Below are 15,548 nucleotides of genomic sequence, written 5' to 3'. Positions count from 1 at the left end.
CTATTGTGCTTTCAGTATTTCAATCATCTTCGTGGTGGATTGATTCGGGTGCTAACGTTCATGTGTGTGCTGACATCTCCCTGTTTACTTCTTATCAGGTCGCAAGGGATTCTTCCGTCCTAATGGGGAATGGGTCACATGCTTCTGTTCGTGGCATTGGCACGGTGGATCTGAAGTTTACTTCGGGAAAGATCGTGCAACTAAGGAACGTGCAGCATGTCCCTACTATGAACAAGAATCTAGTTAGCGGCTCCCTTCTATGTCGAGATGGATTTAAGGTAGTTTTAGAGTCCAATAAAGTAATCGTGTCAAGATTTGGACAATTTATAGGAAAAGGCTATGAGTGCGGAGGCTTGTTCCGCTTTTCCCTTTCAGATTTTTGCAATAAGTCAATAAACCAAATTTGTGCTAGTGTTAATGATGATGCAAGTATTTGGCACTCTCGTTTATGTCATATTAATTTTGGTTTAATGTCTCGGCTATCCAGCATGAGTTTAATTCCGAACTTCACAGTTGCCAAAGGTTCTAAGTGCCATAGTTGTGTGCAATCTAAGCAACCTCGAAAGCCTCATAAGGCTGCCGAGGAGAGAAACTTGGCACCTCTAGAACTCATACATTCTGATCTTTGTGAGATGAATGGTGTGTTGACAAAAGGTGGAAAGAGATATTTCATGACTTTGATTGATGATGCGACTAGATTTTGCTATGTTTATTTGTTGCAAACTAAAGATGAAGCATTAGACTACTTTAAAATCTATAAAGCTGAAGTTGAAAATCAACTAGAGAGAAAGATCAAGCGTCTTAGGTCCGATCGTGGTGGAGAGTATTTTCCCAAAGTTTTTGATGAATTTTGTGAGGAACATGGTATTATTCATGAGAGGACGCCTCCCTATTCACCTCAATCAAATGGAGTGGCCGAGAGGAAAAACCGCACATTGACTGACTTGGTGAATGCCATGTTAGACACTGCTGGTTTATCTAAGGCATGGTGGGGGGAGGCTCTATTGACTTCATGTCATGTCCTGAATAGAGTTCCCAACAATAATAAGGAGAAAACCCCTTATGAGGAGTGGGTTGGGAGAAAACCATCACTTTCTTATTTGCGCACTTGGGGATGTTTGGCAAAGGTCAATATTCCTATTCCTAAGAAACGCAAACTTGGACCAAAGACAGTGGATTGTGTCTTTCTAGGGTATGCTCAACGGAGCATTGCTTATAGGTTTTTAGTGGTAAAATCTGAAGTACCTGATATGCATGTTGATACTATAATGGAATCTCGTGATGCAACATTTTTTGAGAACATATTTCCTATGAAAGATATGCATAGCATTGCTAGATTTTCTTCTGAGATAATTCCTGAATCTAGTACAACTGATGAATATTTCGAACAATCACATGAGGAAGTCCTTGAGAAGGATAACAATGAAGTTCCTAGAAGGAACAAGAGACAAAGGATTGCAAAATCCTTTGGTGATGATTTCATTGTATACCTTGTGGACGACACACCCAAGACGATTGCAGAAGCATATGCATCTCCGGATGTAGATGATTGGAAAGAAGCTGTTCATAATGAGATGGACTCAATTCTTTCTAATGGAACTTGGGAACTAACTGATAGACCATATGGTTGTAAACCTGTGGGCTGTAAGTGGGTGTTCAAAAAGAAGCTAAAGCCTGATGGTACTATTGATAAGTACAAGGCGCGGCTAGTGGCCAAGGGCTACACTCAGAAAGAAGGCGAAGATTACTTTGACACCTATTCACCCGTTGCTAGAATGACCACCATTCGAGTGTTACTTTCCTTGGCTGCCTCTTATGGTCTTATCATTCATCAAATGGATGTAAAGACAGCTTTTCTCAATGGAGAGTTGGAAGAGGAGATCTATATGGATCAGCCTGACGGGTTTGTGGTAAAGGGTGAAGAGAGAAAGGTGTGCAAGTTGTTAAAATCTTTGTATGGTCTGAAACAGGCACCTAAGCAATGGCATGAGAAGTTTGAAAGAACTCTGACTTCTGCAGGATTTGTCATTAACGAGGCTGATAGGTGTGTTTACTATCGCCATGGTGGGGGCAATAGTGTCATATTATGTTTGTATGTGGACGACATACTGATCTTTGGTACAAACATTAATGCAATTAATGAGGTCAAGTCTTTTCTATCAAAAAGTTTTGACATGAAAGATCTGGGAGAAGCCGATGTAATTCTAAACATCAAACTTATTAAGGATGAGAGTGGGATTACATTAACGCAATCTCACTATGTTGAGAAGGTCTTGAACCGATTCGGTTTTATGGATAGCAAGCCTTCTCCAACACCTTATGATCCCAGCGTGACACTCAGAAAGAACAAGAAAGAAACGAGAGATCAATTAAGATACTCTCAAATTGTCGGTTCACTCATGTACTTAGCTAGCGCTACAAGACCAGATATCTCTTTTGCTGTGAGCAAACTGAGTAGGTTCATGTCCAACCCGGGTGATGATCATTGGCATGCACTAGAAAGGGTCTTGCGCTATCTGAGAGGTACTATGAGTTACGGAATTACTTATTCAGGGCATCCTGCTGTGCTAGAAGGATATAGTGATTCAAATTGGATCTCCGATGTTGATGTACTTTACGCAACAAGTGGGTATGTATTTACTCATGGTGGTGGCGCAGTGTCATGGAGGTCTTGCAAGCAAACCATATTGACGAGGTCAACTATGGAAGCAGAATTAACTGCTTTGGACACAGCTACTGTTGAGGCAGAATGGCTGCGTGAGCTCTTGATGGACTTGCCGGTTGTTGAAAAACCTGTACCGGCTATTCTTATGAATTGTGATAACCAAACGGTTATCGCTAAAGTGAACAATTCTAAAGATAATGCAAAGTCATCAAGACACGTGAAAAGACGTTTGAAGTCTGTCAGGAAGTTGAGAAACTCCGGAGTAATAACTGTTACGTATATACAAACAGACAAAAACCTGGCAGATCCCTTTACAAAGGGACTATCACGAAATGTGATAGATATTGCATCGAGGGAGATGGGTATGAGACCCATAGATGTTACACCATAGTAGTAACCCAACCTTTGTGATCGGAGATCCCGTGAATTAGGATCTGGGAAGAACAAGCTATTGGTTAACTGAGGAGAGTAATAACTTATGATCGTCTCCAAGTGAAGATGCAAAACTCTCAGAGCTGTAAGGCTCAGATCTGTAAGGCAGGTTGGCAACATGCCTTAATGTGGTTCTATTGGCTATAATTAGCAAAGATGCTGTCCTACAGAGCAGTCTTGAAAGAACACACCTATATGAGTTCTGACTGTAAACGTCGCAGTCTATGAGATTTGGGTGATCTCTAGTAAGCTCACGAAGAGACCAGGGAGTATGACGTATAAGCTCCAAACCGCGGGGTAGCCTACTGGCGGTCAGGTACTGGTTAAGACTTTGAGTGAAACCTGTTCACACAAAACTAGCAATTCAAGGCATAGTCCATTGTCAAGTTGTGAATGGATGTAGCTTAAAGTTCTAGGCAGAAGTTCAACTTAACAGTCTCTGCTGAAACACTGGTATATTAAACAAGTGGTGAGAGAAGGCAAATCTCTAAATGGGTATTTGAGATCTGGTGGGGGATTGTTAGAATTAATGGGCTAGGCCCATAGCAATTTCTGAAATCTCAAAGCCCATGTGTAAAATGGCAAGTGGTGGTGCTAAGTTTAGTCCCACCCGGAAGTTGAAGAAGAGTTGGACCTCTTTATATAGTGGGTTCTCTCCACCACTCTAAGTGGTGTGTGAGAAGAGAAAGGGAAAACCACACGCGCGCGCTCGCTCGCCTCGCCTCGCCGGGCCGGGCCGTGGCGAGGCGAGGCGAGGCGTACATGCGACATGCGCGTGAATGGCCCGCCGAAATCCGATCCGTCTCCTTGCAGGAGCGCAGCTTCCTTTTGCCGTTTTATTTTTATGTCTTGGCAGACAAGTTTTTGATTTCTTGTCCGGTAAGTATACGAATTAGAAACCGAGTCGGTTTGGGATTGTGATCGCGACACAATACCGCCTCTGGTCCTAATATATATACAGCTACCGGCTGCGGCCAGAGACACACGAAAAACACCTAGGGTTTTGCCTCATCTCAAAACTTGCGCCGCCATCGTAGTCTACTCCATCCCAAACGCCGGCGTGCATCGGCACGTGGGAGAGCAGGTCTCCGGAACCGATCGTCTTTGCGATCCTGCACCGGGAGAGGACGAATTAGGTTTTTGGGAAGCGCTGTGCGCGACTGCTCAAATTCGTCATCACGGGTCGTCTTCCGTCCAAGTCGGGCGGTGCTACTCATCGTCGTATTCATCGCCGTCAGCAGCAGATCGTCGCCAACATCGTCATCAACACCGTCGCACCCATAATAACTGACGAACAGTACGTCCAACATCCTCTGTTCATGTCTGTCTCTACAGCTATTGTTACGTGTTTGCTGCTGTTATGCATGTCTTGTTGTTCTTCTAGTTTGCTAGATTATTGCATGCTAATATCTCTTCTAGTCATGAATTATTTACTGGAATTAATCATGAACTTGCCTAATATTCCAACAGGTAGTAGAAGTTTTTTATGGTTATATGAAGGGAAATAGCCTTTATGACTTCAAGTTTCTACAAGTATATAAATAATCAACTGTAGGCTTCCTGCCATTTGTGGAGATATTTTCTAAAATGCCAAAACATCTCATTCACTTAAGGCATGTGAGGAAACATCTTTGTTTTTTTAGTCGTTTCATCAAAATGCCTACAAAAATTATATTAAGGCTACTAAAAAGAACACCTCAAAATACTTTTATGCACGTAGCCTGCCATAGACGACAACTCGATGTAGTCGGACGTTTTTCTCTAACAAGATAGGGCCATCTTAGATTTTGACACAGGGACCTCAATTTTGATGGATCGGCCCTGGAACACACGAACACCCCAGCTCCAAGGAGGAAAAACGTTCATCGATTTGAAAGAAAAATTCACAAATTTGACAAAAGAAGTTCGAAAAATTGGAAAAAGTTCATTGATTTAAAAAAATTCACGAATTTGAAAAAAATCATAAATTGAATACATTATTCACAGGAGGCCGCCCGACTGGGCCGATTCACTGTCGTGCGTGGAAATGGTAAAAAAATAAAATAATAGTTTTAAGTACCTGCCAAAATTGTAATTTATTTTTTATTTCAAAACTGACATGGATATCTGCCATGGTCATGCCCACCTGCTTGAAAAAGTTCGGGTCATTTCAAGATATTAGGAAACATCGTGCTCAGTCTTCTGGCCTATACGAACACCCTCGTTGAACATGGTCTATGTTTGGACATCCTTCAAATAACCCCAAATTCTACAAGCAGGTAGGCATGCCCATGTTAGGAATCCATGTCAGGTTTGAACGATTTTCGACACCATATGCAAGTTGCGACACGTCCGGCCATTTATCAGTATTTTTTACTGAGCAACTCCAGAAAATGCAAAAAATGTTGAAAACTAAAACAAATTGGCATGGTACCTGTTGGTGCAATATCTGCCCACCTTGAGTTTTGGAGATTGTTGACAAAAACTCTAGCAAGCATCCGCAACTAACAAAGATCATTAAGGTAAAACTCAACCATAGCATTAAGTATCAAGTACGCTTTACTCCCATACGCAACAACCCACTTACTCATATATGTGTTTCAGTCACTCACGCCACCCACCATAAGCAAATCATGAACGTATTGCAACACCCTACAGTAGGGATCCCTCACGTTTGCACGACACGGAGGGCACCATAGGACAACACCAAAATAAAATATACAACTCAAACCAATCATGATCATCAATCAACCCATAGGACAAAACAGATCTACTCAAACATCATAGGGGAACCACATATCATTGGATAATAATATATAGTGTTGAGCATCATGTTTAAGTAGATAATTGCAACGGGAATAGAGAGGTTACACCGCTGCATAGAGGGGGAGAAAGTTGGTGTTGATGGTAGCAAGGGTGTTGATGTAGTTCGCCGTCACGATCCTTGCCCCGGCGGCACTCCAGCGCCACCGGGAGAGAGGGGGAGAGGGCCCCCTCCTTCTTCTTATTCCTTGACCTCCCCCTAGATGGGAGGAGGGCTCCACCTCTGGTCCATGGTCTTCATGGCGGCAGAGAGGCGAGAGCCCCTCCGAGATTGGATCTATCTCTCTGTTCTCTTCTATTTCGCGTTCCTATTTTCTAGCCGAAAACCATTTCTTAAATATCCGCAGGTCCGTAACTCCGATTGCGCAGAAATTTTAAGCTTCCTTGCGGCCGAAGAAGAGCCCTAACTGACTTATGATCTGCTCACTAGGCACCACCGCGCGCCAGGGGGGCAGGTCGCGCCCTGATGGGTAGTGGAGGCCGTGGGCCTCCGTTTGCGTTGATTCCACCTCCCAAAAATCGCACATATTCCAAAATAATTTTTCATAATTTTTTTATCGTGTTTGGACTTGGTTTGATATGGATATTCTGCAAAACAAAAAAATACAATAAACATGAACTAACACTAGGCACTGGATCAATATGTTAATCCAATAAATCATATAAATTATTGCCAAAAGTATGTGAAAGTTGTATAATATTGGCATGGAACAATAAAAAATTATAGATACGATGGAGACGTATCAGCATCCCCAAGGTTATTCTTGCTCGTCCTCGAGTAGGTAAATGATAAAAAAGATAATTTTTGATGTGAAATGCTACCTAGCATAATCTTGATCACATAATCTAATCATGGCATGAATATTAAGACACGAGAGTGATCCAAAGCAATAGTCTATAATTTGACATAAAGACATCAATACTCAGGCATCCCAACGAACAATCATGTCTTTCAAAATATCAATGCTAAAGAATGTTATCCCTACAAAATCATATAGTCTTGTTGACGGTGTCCTGGACTAGGGGGTACTCACCACGTCGTCTCTCGATCAGTTGGATTGGGCCGAAGACCCCCATGGCGGCTCACTATTGGGCCAGTTCGGACAGCCCATGCCGCATACAAGGAGGATTCCACAAAACTTGGCGCCCAAGACAAGGACTCCTCTAAGCCCTAGGCCTACGGTGCATATATAAACCGAGGCCAGGCTAGTCAATAGACAATCTCAGATTCATTACTACAATCTCGTGGTAGATACATGTGCTCTGTACTACATCCATATGAATACAATCAAAAGCAGCATGTAGGGTATTATCTCTTCGAGAGAGCCCGAAGCTGGGTAAAATCCCGTGTCCATGTTACCATCGCTCCAAGACGCCTAGCTTAGGACCCGTACTACAAGATACGCCGGATATTGAACCGACATTGGTGCTTTCATTAAGAGCCTGCTAGGTGATCGCCGCGGATCGATGGGATAATCAGGTGTTATGATTTCAATTCAATCTATTCCGCGTATATCATATTCCTTTTTAATTATTGTATGTGGTCTTGCGCTATGTTATTTGCAGACCAGTTTTGATCTCGAACGCCGCTGGGCAATCAGGATATGCGTCATGCAGCGACCGCCCGGCCTCCATAAAGTAGGAAAACACTCCTCGGCTACTCGCCGAAGAGGTTGAAGCCGATGGTCGGTCAACAAAGTTTTGTACAATACGGATCTGAGCATTAATGCTGTAAAGTACTTGGATACATAGAATCATTACACATAATTTGTGATTTTATTATGGACATCGATCCTTAATTCGGCCTCCCGTGCCCGCATTAAGGCTCGGGGGCTACTGGTCTTCGGGCTTATCATTTACTAATATTAAAGGGGCACATCGATCCCCTGATCCTGTGTTGCCATCCGACCAGTGTATCGGGGGCTACTTCATTGATAATCCAATGCAGGAAATTTAAGTGCAATATAGTTTCCGAGGAGATTATGATCCTCAGGTTGGTCGGCCGCACCCAACCTGAGTCTCGAGGACTGTTCACACCGCTTTTTGTGTCCCGAAGTATTCTACCGAGCTAGGAGTTGATCCTTAGGCTGATTTTGCAAATCAACCTGAGTCTCGGGGGCTACTGGAATCAGCGGTCTTATGTCATCCTTCAGGTGCATCTCGGGTTTTTAGACCGACACACACCTTGAGGGCTACTGGCTATATATCTCGTCAGTAAATAGATTGCATCAATCGGAAATAAAATCTGCAAACAATCAACCCATGACCGAGGTGTTGAACCACCTCGAAAGCATTTCGGGATATAGCTCGGATGCAAGTGGCTGGCTCCATAGAGGGCATTTCCGGCATTAAGCTCGGCTAAACTCCTTCGACTTTTTTGAACCAAGGTGATCTATGACAACTCGGATATAGTCCGGCGTTGGAGCTCGGATACAGTCCGGCGTTGGAGCTTGGACATAGTCTGGCGTTAGAGTTCGGATACTGTCCGGCGTTGGAGCTCGGATACATTCCGGCGTTGGAGCTCGGAAGCGGTCCGGCGTTGGTGCTCGGCTGCAAAAGATACCTCGAATGCAGTCCGGCGTTGGAGCTCGGATGCAAGAGGACACCGCCGCACGGGAAACACTTCAAACCCGAGGCATGGCATAAATATAACAAGGCATTGATAAAGGCCGAAGACTTAAAGGGCTCCTCGGATACCCGACGTGTAAACTCTTCGGATTCACCTCGGCGATCCTCAAGATCGATGATGAGAAGATTTGTTGAACCAGTTTTCAAGACCGACGACCGAAGATGAAGAACAGTTTGGAAGAATCGAGGAGCGTCCCCAACTTGAAGACCGGTTCAGGGGGGCACTGACGGTGTCCTGGACTAGGGGGTACTCACCGGGTCGTCTCCCGGTCAGTTGGATTGGGCCGAGGACCCCCATGGCGGTTCACTATTGGGCCAGTTTGGACATCCCATGCCGCATACAAGGAGGATTCCACAAGACTTGGCGCCCAAGACAAGGACTCCTCTAAACCCTAGGCCTACGGTGCATATATAAATCGAGGCCAGGCTAGTCAATAGTTAATCTCAGATTCATTACTACAATCTCGTGGTAGATACATGTGCTCTGTACTACACCCATATGAATACAATCAAAAGCAGCATGTAGGGTATTATCTCTTCGAGAGAGCCCGAAGCTGGGTAAAATCCCGTGTCCATGTTACCATCGCTCCAAGACGCCTAGCTCAGGACCCCTACTACGAGATACGCCGGATATTGAACCGATATTGGGTCTTTCATTGAGAGCCTGCTAGGTGATCGCCGCGGATCGATGGGATAATCAGGTGTTATGATTTCAATTCAATCTATTCCGCGTATATCATATTCCTTTTTCAATTATTGTCTGTGGTCTTGCGCTATGTTATTTGCAGACCAGTTTTGATCTCGAACGCTGCCGGGCAATCAGGATATGCGTCATGCAGCGACCACCCGGCCTCCGTAAACATTAGGCAGACGTGGTACACTGCAGGAAGTCAAATCAAGACATATCAGAACGCTGCTCCGAGGAGAAGTGGCGGCCTGGCACTAATTATTAGATCAACCCAATCATGGGGCGGCGCACTCGGAGTACTAGTTGTGGCACATCAATCGTTGTTTGACTGATGCAAGTATGCTAGTCTAATCTGACTAGCTCTCACATTGAGGCTCCAGAGCACTTCGGTGCAGCTTCTTTTATTCCCCTAGCATCGGACGCATCTATAGAGATCGACTAGCAGACGATCTTGCCTGACATACGCTGCGTTGGGTCGGGCAAGCGCATGTGGAGCCGAGGACACTCCGGCTGGGGCAGCGGCCATCCAGGGAGTTCTTTCCTTTTTTTCCTTTTGCTCTTTCTTTCTCTAATTCTATTCTTTGTGCTCTTTCCTTTTTAATTCAGCATAATTGGTTGCTATCGTCCGCTAGTAGTTTTTTTCCTACCACATGTATAGGCCAAAGTACTAACGCAAAAGAGCTAGTTTTTGCAGTACGGTTTTTAAGGTCTAATTAACGAACGATGCAAACTAGCCTTTCACTAGCGTTTCATCAGCATCTGGATGTGGATTTTTTGTCCGCAGTCTGACAGACGTCGTATCTGCAACCGGGTTTGCCCTATAAAGAGTGTGCGGTACTAGTCCAATGAGTTCAGACTTTTTCACCTCGAATTTTAGCGCCTCGCTACTTGAACAGAAATATCAGGTCCTTTTTTTCAGTTACCTACGCGGTATATATTAAAAACGTATTGGATATTGTTCTGCTGGTTTGCATAATTTTTTCTGTGTAGACCTTTAACGACCGATCTGAAATTTGGTCCGTCGACGCGGCAGCCCCATCCGGACGTAAAGTCACATGAGGAGATGATCCCGGCGCAAGCTAGCAAGCTCCGGCTTGATCGGCTTCTCAGGGGCGCACGCGCGGCAATGCATACATGAAGCGGCGGCAGCACGTCCCGAGCGACCACATGGAGATGAGGACCTCCGAACACACATCAGTACGGTACCTCGATATTGGTCAGCGAATTTTTGTAATTCGAATCAGCCCGGTCATCACCGTCGAACAGGTTTTATTTTCCTAACTATTCGGTTAGCTCCCAAAATTATTGCACACAGAATATTTTCTGTTGTTTTGCAATGCATTATTTTTGCAGGGGTATTTTGTCGACACTTGTGCACGACGTCGGTCTAGCTGGCGTCTCGCCGTCACTGAGGTTGGCCGACCTGTGTCGACATCACCGCGCCACAACGCCGGCATACCATCGAGCTAGCCTCAACGCTCAGGCCATATTTACCAAACTTTTTCTTTACTTCGCATAAATTAATTATGCACCTTTTTTCATTATTATTATTTCTTGGTTGCACTACGTTGTGCGTGCAGGCAATCTATTTAGGTTGGGCCGCGCCAACACCTCGGCAAGCCGATGTCATCGTCCCGCCTGCATCGACCAAGTCATTGCGTCGCGTCAACGCGTGTCCCTGTGTCAAATTTTCCGCATTGCCACTCCTTCGGCTGACCTTGTCGCCCAGGACATATATATTCAATTTTTACTTCACTTATGTCAATTAAGTAGAAGATTTTTGATTTTCGGACTACACTATTTTACATGTGTAGATAATCGACTTCGACCGCGTCACACGGTCACTTCGGCAAGCCGACGTCGTCGTCCCAATCGGCATAAATCAGCTCGCGTGATCATCTTATTGGTCGAATTGCCATACCGACATGTTCGGTTGCCTCGGAGACTTCGGCATCGTTGAGAGATATCTACCTCATCGAGTGTTCGGCACACGGGTCATATTTTTTTATTACTCACTTTGCATAAATTATTAATTATGCAACTAATTTTTTTAATTTATTATTATTACTATTATCTCCGACTTGCACTATTTTTCGTGCACAGATAAATGATCCGGGTCCAGCAGCGCTGTCACCTCGGCGTACCGACGTACCATGCCACCTCAGCTGGATCGGGGCTTCATCATCACTTCATTTACCCACGCCGGGGACTTCGGCGTCATACTGCCGGCCTGCTTCGTCGCCTCGGTCGAACTGGGGGTTCCGCCTCGCCACATTGGACGTGCTACGTCGCCACTTGAGAGTGCCGAGCTCTTCGCTCCGCCACCTCGGTACCGGCTCAGGGGCTGGGACCTTGTCCCGCATCAAGCTCAGACCGTGTCATCAACACCGAGCACATTAACCAGCTAAGTCGCTTTCATGCTAAAAAACTTTCAGTTTTAAATTTTGTTCGGTTCGACCAAGCATTATACTTTTTTGGCAAAAAGCTGTTTGTAAAAAACTTCCTTGTCAAAACTTTGTTTGTGAGACACAAATTCACATACCCCGTTAACGTGGGTGCTTCCTTTATGAAGCCTTTCCTCTTGCATATGATTATACTTGTATGGCTTCGTTCCTTGTCCGTGTATTACGCCACAATATGCACCATGTTGACTTAAGTGTTCCGCAAGCTGGGTTGCCTTGCTCCTATGTTTACCCCTACGTTCCCGATTGTTCGGCTAGGGAGTAAAGGGAGCACCTCTGCGATTGTCACGATCGGGTCATCCGAGCTCGAACCTCAGACTGGGTGAAGCCGAAAGCTAGCGCTCTTATTATTTTCAATCATGGTCGGCACACAACGGAACTCATGAGTACAAAAAATTTATTGCACAAGTCTCATAGTAACAATGAGCAATCGAAGAAAGGTATCGGTGGGGGTACTATATTCTTCGAAGATGCTTCTTACACTTCGTCAGTAATATAGCATAAGTTTCCTGAGCGCGCTTTGTCTGTTACAGCCTTATGGCCTGATTGCCTGGTTATCGGAAAGACCGTCGATATTCTCGACAGATGGAGTACATAACACTTTTCGGCCCTTGACCGAAGAGGGAGAAGCCGACGGTCGGTTAAGACGCGTTTAAAGTTCGGGTGAACACAGATATGATATTAGTACTTCGGTACATACAATCATTATACATAAAATTCTTTTACCCAAGTCACTTGGGGGCTCTCAAATTAGTATGAGCTGTTTTATAATAAGTGTTCTTCTTCTTAGTCGTTGCAAAGTCTTTTTCTATCACTCCTTTTTTTGACACGAGTGTGTGGTCAATAGCCGGGGAGCCTAATTTCTCTCTCAAAACCACTAGAGTTTAGTGTGCTAAACTGGCCTAACGAGAAGTACTCCGCCTTCGGGATAGGAGGTTGAAGCCATAGGCTGACCCGCTTGAAGTCTCGAGATAGGATGTGTCATGTTAAAGCACGCTAGAAGCACAATATTTTTTTTCTAAGACCAATTCTCGGATTGGCACCGAACACTTGATCTAGTTCAGACGTCATGTTTTTACTGCAGTTTTTTGATTCTCCAAGATTATGGCACTTTTAAACTATTTGTGTGTTTCCAGCATAAGTCTCGCAGTGCAACGCCGGACACCTTTAGAGATTCGGCAAAAACACTCTTGGATATTGCTATATATGCATTGGTTTCGAATTGTGTCTTCGGTCAATAGTTGGGTTGCCCGGCTCCTGTGCTTGCCTCCTACGTTCCTCTTTGTTCGGCTAGGTGTGCAAAGGGAGAACCACTGCGATTGTGCTTCCAGCTCGCATGGTTAAGCATCTCAGTGGAGAAAGCCGAAAACTGACTGTCACAATAAGCGTAAACTGGTCATCGATCCGATGACTGTGTTAAATGACGGGCCTTCATAACATTGGCCGAAGTGTTTACGGCTTGACCTCGACTGTCGCCGAACACTAACCGGGGGCTAGTAACCGGCCTCCCAACTTTAAGATCCTATGACTAAGTGAAAGTTATAAAGGCCGCATATCTGATTGCCTCTTCCGCTAAAACAACCGCCTTCGGGCACCGAGACGTTGGCTATGGGTTGTTTTTTTATTGCGAAAACACCCTGCGTAGCATCTACAAGGGGGTGGAAGCCGATGATGGGCCACTTTCAACTGATAAACGGTCGCAACGGAGTCAAAATAAACATATCATCGGCGTTTGTATTTAATATACGAGGGTTGTCTTCCGTAATTATCGTTATAAAACCATAAATATGCATCAATTTAACTTAAGATTTTGGCCAAGCTGGGTTGCCTGGCTCCTGTGCTTACCCCTACGTTCCCGATTGTTCGGCTAGGCGGTAAAGGGAGCACCTCTGTGATTGTTACTACCGGGTCATCCGAGTTAGTACCTCAGACTGGGTGAAGCCGAAAGCTAGCAATCTTAAAGGATCACATTGGTCGGCAACGATGGAAGTGAAAATTTTGGTTCATTAATACCATAGAGTTTGGGAACTTTCCCCGAACTAAATCCTCAATATTTTCCTCCCACATTGATCGGAGGTGAGGTTTCATGATCATGATAAGCATGACGATCCAAAGAAAGGAACTGATAGCGGGACTCTTTTCTTTGGAAGATGTTTCTTACGTTAAAACGTAATATAAGATATGTCTCCGTGTACCTTTGTTTATAAAACCGTATGGCCGGATTGCCTTGTTTTCCATAAATCTTTGCCCTTATAACGGCTTTATAAAGTAGGAAAACACTCCTCGGCTACTGGCCGAAGAGGTTGAAGCCGATGGTCGGTCAAAAAGTTTTGTACAATGCGGATCCGAGCATTAATGTTGTAAAGTACTTGGATACATAGAATCATTACACATAATTTGTGATTTTACTATGGACATCGATCCTTAATTCGGCCTCCCGTGCCCGCATTAAGGCTCGGGGGCTACTGGTCTTCGGGCTTATCATTCACTAATATTAAAGGGGCACATCGATCCCCTGATCCTGTGTTGCCATCCGACCAGTGTCTCGGGGGCTACTGCATTGATAATCCAATGCAGGAAATTTAAGTGCAATATAGTTTCCGAGGAGATTATGATCCTCAGGTTGGTCGGCCGCACCCAACCTGAGTCTCGAGGACTGTTCACACCGTTTTTTGTCTCCCGAAGTATTCTACCGAGCTAGGAGTTGATCCTTAGGCTGATTTTGCAAATCAACCTGAGTCTCGGGGGCTACTGGAATCATTGGTCTTATGTCATCCTTCAGGTGCATCTTGGGTTTTTAGACCGACACACACCTTGAGGGCTACTGGCTATATATCTCGTCAGTAAATAGATTGCATCAATCGGAAATAAAATCTGCAAACAATCAGCCCATGACCGAGGTGTTGAACCACCTCGAAAGCATTTCGGGATATAGCTCGGATGCAAGTGGCTGGCTCCATAGAGGGCATTTCCGGCATTAAGCTCGGCTAAACTCCTTCGAATTTTTTGAACCAAGGTGATCTATGACACCTCGGATATAGTTCGGCGTTGGAGCTCGGATACAGTCCGGCGTTGGAGCTTGGACATAGTCTGGCGTTAGAGTTCGGATACAGTCCGACGTTGGAGCTCGGATACATTCCGGCATTGGAGCTCGGAAGCGGTCCGGCGTTGGTGCTCGGCTGCAAAAGATACCTCGAATGCAGTCCGGCGTTGGAGCTCGGATGCAAGAGGACACCGCCGCACGGGAAACAATTCAAACCCGAGGCGTGGCATAAAAATAACAAGGCATTGATAAAGGCCGAAGACTTAAGGGGCTCCTCGGATACCCGGCGTGTAAACTCTTCGGATTCACCTCGGCGATCCTCAAGATCGAAGATGAGAAGATTTGTTGAACCAGTTTTCAAGACCGACGACCGAAGATGAAGAACAGTTTGGAAGAATCGAGGAGTGTCCCAACTTGAAGACCGGTTCAGGGGGCTACTGACGGTGTCCTGGACTAGGGGTACTCACCAGGTCGTCTCCTGATCAGTTGGATTGGGCCGAGGACCCCCCATGGCGGTTCACTATTGGGCCAGTTCGGACAGCCCATGCCACATACAAGGAGGATTCCACAAGACTTGGCGCCCAAGACAAGGACTCCTCTAAACCCTAGGCCTATGGTGCATATATAAACCGAGGCCAGGCTAGTCAATAGACCATCTCAGTTTCATTACTACAATCTCGTGGTAGATACATGTACTCTGTACTACACCCATATGAATACAATCAAAAGCAGCATGTAGGGTATTATCTCTTCGAGAGAGCCCTAAGCTGGGTAAAATCCTGTGTCCATGTTACCATCGCTCCAAGATGCCTAGCTTAGGACTCCTAC

Source organism: Triticum aestivum, chromosome 4D, assembly GCF_018294505.1.
Source record: "Triticum aestivum cultivar Chinese Spring chromosome 4D, IWGSC CS RefSeq v2.1, whole genome shotgun sequence".
Lineage (NCBI taxonomy): Eukaryota > Viridiplantae > Streptophyta > Magnoliopsida > Poales > Poaceae > Triticum > Triticum aestivum.
The sequence above is the reverse complement of the archived record's forward strand: the minus strand, read 5'-3'. Positions refer to the sequence as shown.